This window comes from Ceratotherium simum, chromosome 27 (genome assembly GCF_057802395.1).
Source record: "Ceratotherium simum simum isolate JZ-2026a chromosome 27, ASM5780239v1, whole genome shotgun sequence".
NCBI lineage: Eukaryota > Metazoa > Chordata > Mammalia > Perissodactyla > Rhinocerotidae > Ceratotherium > Ceratotherium simum.
In genome coordinates, this window is record NC_141926.1 from 4,942,272 (window position 1) to 4,949,992 (window position 7,721).

Sequence of the window (7,721 nt, forward strand, 5' to 3'; positions counted from 1 at the left end):
ATCTAGTTTTGGTGAAGAAGCTCCCCAACTCAAGGTTTTTGTTTCTTTCTAAGTGTTTATAATTCTTATTTTCATTTGTTAACTTTATGTTTTGAAATAATTTCAAATTATGGAAAAGTTATAAGAATGGTCTATAGAACTCTGGTGTATCCTTCACCTAGTTTTCTCATTTTTTTACATTTTATTGGCCTGATCGTTCTTTTTTCTTTCTCATCTCCCACGTATCCATCTACCTGTCTACCCCCCCACCACGCACCCCTTCATCCACCCCCCCACCCACTCATCCATTTAACCACCCATCCACCCATTCATCCATCCAACCATCCATCCACCTGTTTACCCACCCACCACCCACCCATCCATCCACCCACCTACTCATCCATCTACCCACCCATCCACCCCTCCATCCATCCATCCATCCAACCATCCATCCTCCTGTCTACCCACCCACCCATCCGTCTACCCACCCATCCGTCTACCCACCCATCCACCCACCCGACCATCCATCCACCCATCCATCCATCCATCCATCCATCCCTCCATCCATCCCTCCATCCACCCACCCACCGACCCACTCATCCGTCTATTCATCCATCCATCCATCCAGTCACCACCTACCCACTCACCCACTTATCTACTCATCCATCCATCCATTCATCCATCCACCTCTCTACCCACTCATCCATCCGTCCACCCACCTACCCACTCACCCACTTATCTACTCGTCCATCCATCCACCTATCCACCCATCTACCCATTCATCCGTCTGAGTAGGTTTCAGATAGTGTGCCCCCTGACCCCTAAATACTCTAGTGTATTTCCTAAAAACAAGGACTTTCTCCTATATAGCCCCTCAAAATCAGGAAATTAACATTGATACAATTCTACCATCTAATCTACAAATCCTTTTCAAGGGTTTTCTGATTGTCTCAAAAGTGTCCTTTATAGAAAAAGCAACAATCGACAGCAGCAACAAGGGGCTCTTCCTTCCACCTCTTGGGCCCGGGCCCCACTGTATTCTGTTGCCGTGGCCCTCCAGTCTTCAGTCCTCTGATCCTCAGTCTTGTCTTTCATGACCTTGCCTTTTCGGGAAGTACAACCAGTTACTTTGTAGAATGTCCTCAATTTAGGCTTGTCTTAATTCTGCTCAGGATTTGATTTAGATTGTGTGTTTTGGGCAGAAATGCCACAGATATGATATTGCATATAAAGTATAGCTTAATTTTTTATTTATATCAGTATGCAGTCATGGAGTCCTATTTGATCCATAGGTTCTACTCCATTGTTACCATTTATTTTGATCTTCAAATTATCTGTGATTTGGCCAGTTCCAGTGCCTTCACGCTGGAGCTTGTGTCCCTTTGATGCATCTCCAGCCTTCTTTGAGCACATCTTGCTTTCTGACACAATGAGATGTTCCAGGCTCATCTTTTACTTCCCCCTACCCCATCCTCAGAAGCAGCCATTTCTCCAAGGAAATCGATTTCTTTAGTGGAGAATGGTATTTAGAAACCAAGATCTGGGCATTAGGTGTGCTCATTGTTCCTGGGGTGTCATCACTTCTAGGCTCTCTCAGCAGACAGATCTAGGGCAAGAGTGTGTGTGTAAGTTGCATGTATATACACATATCTGTATCTTATTAACCATGATTTTGCACCAATGCCTTCAATTAGAATCCAGCATCCCAAGGTTTATTCTAGCTTATCCATATTGTATCTACTTCCTCTGACAATCATCTTCAACATATGTGCACATTTGCTCAATCCCATGTGTATAGTGACTCTCTCTGCCACGCTGGCTGCTGCCTCAGCCTATGTCCCTTTACATGGGCTGAGCCAGCTGGGTTCCTGCCAGCCTTGTGCCCAGCAGTGCACCAGCCTGTGGAATGGCAATTCATTTTAAAAGCCTTTTGTGCCAGGAATCACGACCTGTGGACTTTTTCTTACTAAGACTCTGCCATTTGGCTTAACTTTCCTTTTTTTCCATTAGGTACCTCCATCGTTTCCCTTCCTGTCTTGAGATAGGTTAACAATGTTACATTTTTCCTTCTTCTCAGAAAATTTGGGTGTTTTTTTCCCTTTTCCCTCTGATCCCTATATCATGCTTTTTCACTCAGGAGCATCTTCTGGTTTTGAGGACTAGACGACCTTTTCTCTTAGACTTTCCACTTTAGGAAAAAACTGCCCCTTTGTTCCTGGGAGGAAACAAAAGTGAGTCTTAAACTTCCTGTGCTCTGCTGTTGCTCTGGGGCTGAGGGTCCTTTAGGACACCTCCAGCCAGTGCCTCCAGGTCCCTATCCCCGGGCATCAGAGAGGCATGCCAGCCTTTCTTTAGCAGCCGTGAGATGTGGAGATGGTAGGTTCTAGAACAGAAGTGATTCTCCTTAGCTGGAGCAAGTGGGGGCACAGGGCAGCACCCTCGAGCACTGACATCTGGGTCCACAGATAATCTGCTCACTGCGATCTTCCCAGCAGCCTGGGAGGAGGTCAGAACCAGGGGGAATGCAGCGCCAAACGTTCCCCTGTTACTGACGGGGATACTCAGGTTGGGGACCACCCAGCAAATTCTGCTAGCAGAGGTCTCATCCCCAGCCTCAGATTCAGTCCTTCCGCTGTTCAGACTCCACACCCCTGGGCATGGAGAACCCACGTCCGTGTAACTTTCTTACGCCCATCTCTCCTCACATCCAGCCAATTGAAAGCTGCGGCCCCCTGGGCTCAGGTGCCTCATGACTTTATTGTCTGTCAGCAACTCCCCCTTACAGACACACGCCTGAAGCCATGCTCTCTGAGAGCAGAGAGCTTGGACGCCTGACAGTCAATGGCGTGTCCCTTCTGGTTCCACAGTTTCACGATTGTAGATTTCCTACAAATCTTAGGAAATGTTGGGCCCCGGTGCAGGGTCCTGAAGTTCCTGTTGGGCAGAGGCAGCAGCCAGTCAGCCTCCTGGTGCTGTCACCGTGACAGCTGGTGGCACACGTCCTTGTGTACCTGAGGGCTTCCTTAGCAAACAGCTGGCTTACCACCCAACCACTCCCCTCCCCAGCACCCAGGAGCCAAGAGTCGCCATCATCTTCCAGGTCATGCAACCGGATTCCAGTTCTCCGGTGCCTGTGTCTGCCAGAGGCATTTCACTGTGCCAAGCTTTAGCTACTTATTTCAAAAGCGTGGGTGTGGCGGGCGGTGTTATTAAGGCCTCCTGTTGACACTGCAGCAGAAAGGGAGCTGGCATTTGCAGAAGTGGACATTCGGAGGAGAGAGAATCCTTGCCCCTAAGCTTACACTGTGGGGGCCAGTTCTTGAAAACATAAACCCTTAACCCTGCACAAGATTTCTTCACCAATCACCTACCCCCCTTCCTCCCGTACTTCCTTCCATCCTTCTTCCTTCCTGCCTCTCTCCCCCATCCCTCCCTTCCTTTATAATTAATTGTCACGTGAAGTCAGAAGTTCAGAACTGCACCACACGAGGCCTTGCACCGACGTTCTCAGGTGCTGGATCTCCAGGCCTTCTGTTGCATCTGTGCACTGATTGACAGCCATGATCAGGAGGACAGTGGCACTGATGGTGCCTGTTGCATGAGGAGAGGCACTGGATGGGCAGTCTGTTCCATACAGTGGTTCTAGTCACTGCTTTAGGCCCCACTGGCAAAAAAATATATATATATATTGCCTTATGAAACCCAGTGTCAGGAGTGGCTGGATCCAGGTGTTCACACGGTGTCATACAACCTTCCTTGATGTTGGATTCACTAATGGGCAGGCCCCTTGCAAAAAAATGGTCCTGACATCTCCAAGTTTAAATAACCGCAGCTCGAGGATTCTGGTGGAAAGAGAGCTTCTTTCTCCCAATAGTTCTCCCTTTCTCGAACCCCAAATTAAACATAATTCATAGATTCTTAGACATCCCCCCCACCCCCACATTTTAATATGAGAGAGTTGATGGCACCTTACAATTGAAATTGGCAGCATTTTTTCTCTTTTGGAGGTGCTTTAAATAATGGTACATTTTATAATTCACGGCATCTCAGAATTTATGCAATACAGTGGCCCCTCTGTCTGGCTGTGCCCATTCCTAAAACCGGTCATGGTAGCCAGGGGAAGAGAATGTTCTGGTTGACTAGGCTGGGTCAGGCTGGTTGATCTCACCCCTGAATGTGGGGGTAGTCATTTCCTAAAGAAAAATCAAGGATACTCTTGCTGGAAAAGGGGGACTAGTTACTGGGTAGTTACAGCCACAGATGTTCTCACATGGGGGACCCTCTGGAGCGCTCACAGAACAGCTGGAACAACCTGTGAATGACCTGGAGTTGTGTGTGGAATATGTGTCTGTACATTTTCTCAGGAACACTGATAGAGGGCTCCCTGATCCAGAGCAGCCCCTCTGGATCGCCCTGGGAGAAGGGCGCTGGGTGTTCTGGAAGGACCACTTGTCAGCCCAGCAGTGGAGACGGTGCCCAGTGGCTTCGAAGCCACAGCAGGTGGGTCAGAGAATCTGGGGTCCCCCACTAGATGTGTCAGAGGTGGGGGAAGAACCCCTGGTCCCAGTGTTCAGTGAAGCCCCCAAACCATGTCTGGAGTGAGGAGGAGAGTTGTCTCCAGCCACTGAACTCCACCTGGAACGGGAGGCGCAGAGCCAGGATCCCTGTGCAGAACCAGGATCCCTGTGCAGAGCCAGGATCCTTTCACAGAACCAGGATCCCTGTGCAGAGCCAGGATCCTTGTGTAGGAGAATGAGGGTGCCTCAGCGTTCCTAAGCCGAGTGGGACCTAGGAGAGAACCCACCTAACTGAAGGAGTACAGCCACCAAATAATGAGGAAAGGCTTGTAGGAACAACCCCCTTACTCAGGGTGACCGTCTCTGCTGTCCACAGGACGGAAAGAACATTCCAGAGCCCCTCAGGTAACTGCTGTGGGCCCTGATGATGAAGGGGTTAAGAGAGCGTAACAAGAGTTCACAGAGTCTCCCTGGCTGGCGGAAAGTGCGAAAGTCTATATTTAAAATGTTGGCACTAAATGAAGTAAGCTCAAATTAAAAAAAAAAAAAAAGTGTTCAGATGCTGGGTTAGGAAGAGAAAGAAATGCAGTAGGAGATAAGCAAGCAGCCTCCAGGGCAGGAGAGATTCTCTGCTTATCACTTCACAGGTAGGATTGTGTGTAGTTATAAGAATAAATATATAGTTGTGTGTAGCTCTTCAGAAGATTCTCCCCAAAGTGTGAGCTGCCCAGAGAGGGGGGATCCAGGGTGTTGGGGGAGGACCCCCACTTTTTATGTGACAACGTCTGGGTCAGAGCTGCCACCTGGAACGGAGCCTGGAGGTGTCTTTAAGCCTCGGTCCCTGTGGCAACCAAGATGAATGAGGTCTCCCTGCGGTGTCTTCCTCCTGCGTCACTCCCTGGCCCAGCTGTGCCACCGGAAAAACGAGACCCAGGGAGGTGGCACCTGGCGGGGACTGTGAGTGGGGTTGCTGGGGAGGTGTCCCTCACTCCGGGAGAAAGCTGCCTCCCCCGTGAGCTGTGCCCACGGGACCTCCTCTTTCCCTCTGTCTCTCCCGGGTGGTCGTGGGGAGAGAGGCAGGTGCACAGTGAAAGCCTCGCTAATTCGTGAAGGCCAGCCAGCTCCCCGGGAGAGCAGAATTCTCCCTCGCCTCTCTGCCTCTCCTTGTGCCTCCAGGAGCAAAGCCGACCAAATGTGTTGAATCTGACAATAATAACGTCAACCTTCGGGGGTGAAGGCACCGGACTGAAGGGCAAAGAGAAGTGTGGGACAGATGTGAGGATCCAGACCTCTCCCCACCCTGCACAGCCGTGGGCTCCCTCCCTGCCCCCACTCCATCAAAGACAGGGCAAGTTTGAATTAGATATGCCTGGACCCGATGACTCCAGGGGTATCTGGAGTGGTAGCAGGATGGAACTCAGTGGGAGGAAATTAGGTCGATTCTATATACTGGAAGGTGAGAACTTTGTCACCCTAACCTCTCCAGCCTCTCCCTTCTCTCAGCACCCAGCACCTCCAAGTAGGTAAAGATCTACAGTCTGACATTTAAAGATCCGCACCCCCCATCATCCTGCAAAGACACCCACTCATCGATAAGCCGCACCCATGCGCATAGGTTCCTAGACATCTGTTACTAACACATGTCTGGAAAATAAACAATGAGCCCACTAGACACAAAGAATGCCCCTCCCAAGAAAGCTGAAGACACCACCCCCAACCAAGCCAACAAGCAGAGAAAAAATCAGAACAAAGAATAGATCAGCAGAAAACTTTAAAAAATCTACAATTATCTCAGAGAGAAAACGGAAGATTTCAAATAAGTGGAAACCAGAACAGAAATTGAAAAAAATTATAAATGTGATGAGAGAAATAAAACTCTTAAAAGAAGGAAAGAAGGTCAGAAGCATTCCAGGAGACCCAACATCCCAGTAAGAGGAGTTCCAGAAACAGAGAATGAAGAAAACGTCCCCAAATAAAAAAGACACGAATCGCAGATCAAGAAGGCCACCGTGTGGGTAGAGCAATGATGGGGAGGAGCTCTCTCAAAGCATATTTTCCTGGAATGTCAGAACGGGGATGGAGAGGTGACCCTAAAAGCTTCCAGGGGAGTGGGGAGGATTCTAAGTCAGACGGCATCAGACTTTCAGACAACAAAGAGGAAGCTGGAAGACAAGAGAACCATGCTGTCAACATTCCGAGGAAAGTGATTTTTCAATCTAGAATTCGTTTTAATTTTCTCCTTTAATTCTCAACTTCCCGTTCATATTTCCATCCTTATGTCTCCCTGTGCTACATTCTGCATAATTGACCTCTAAATAGGGCCTGAACCTTCTCGTTGCTGAGTGGAGCTGACTTTGTGATAATGAGACTGCTCCTAATCTGTAGTTAACCTATCCACTGAGATATTTATTTCACTCCCGATATTTTTCGTTTCTAAAGGTTCTACTTCATTCCTTCTGAATCTGCCTTGTTTTTTTTCAGTAGTGTCTGTGTTCAACTCCTTGTTTTACATCTATACTTGTTTCAAACATACCTGTTTAAAGCCATTTTCTAATAATACTCTTACCTGAGGTTCTTAGGGATCTCGTTTCCCTGTTTACTGGGTCTGCTGGTGGAAGGGGGGGGGGGTCTCGTGTTTTGTAATTTCGGATTGTGAGCTCATTTTCAGTGGCGCTCTACTGTGGGAACCTTTTGCACCTGGGCTGACGATGTCTCTTCATTGAGACATTTTGTGTTTGTAAGACTCCTGGTTGTATTGCCAGCCTGTGACCACTTTTATGCTAATTTCAGGGGTCTGTGGGTCCTGGACTATGCAGATAGAATACATTTGAATCCCAAACCTGTAGAGGACAGGCCCATCATTACAAGCGCTCAGGGGGATTTTTTTTTCCCACCCATGGCATAGGCTGAGACGGATACAATTCCAGGTCTTCTCCTTTTGCTGGTAGGTGGATATATGCCCTCAGGAGTCCCACTTATAGTACCTGCCCCCTCATGGGCCCCCAGCCTTTTCTCCTGTCCCTGGGATGTTCAACTCAAGCTGCCCAAGTATGGAGACTAGTGCAGTTTCTCAGTTTCAGAGCAGCTGTGTTCACCAGGCTGCTCTTCATGTCTCTCTTCTCTTTCGACCCCTGGAGATCATGTTCCCTTTCTTCCTGGTATGTTTAGCTAGTCATTTAAAAGGATTTTCACCTTTTATGCAACATTTCTTGCTGAGTAGTAGGA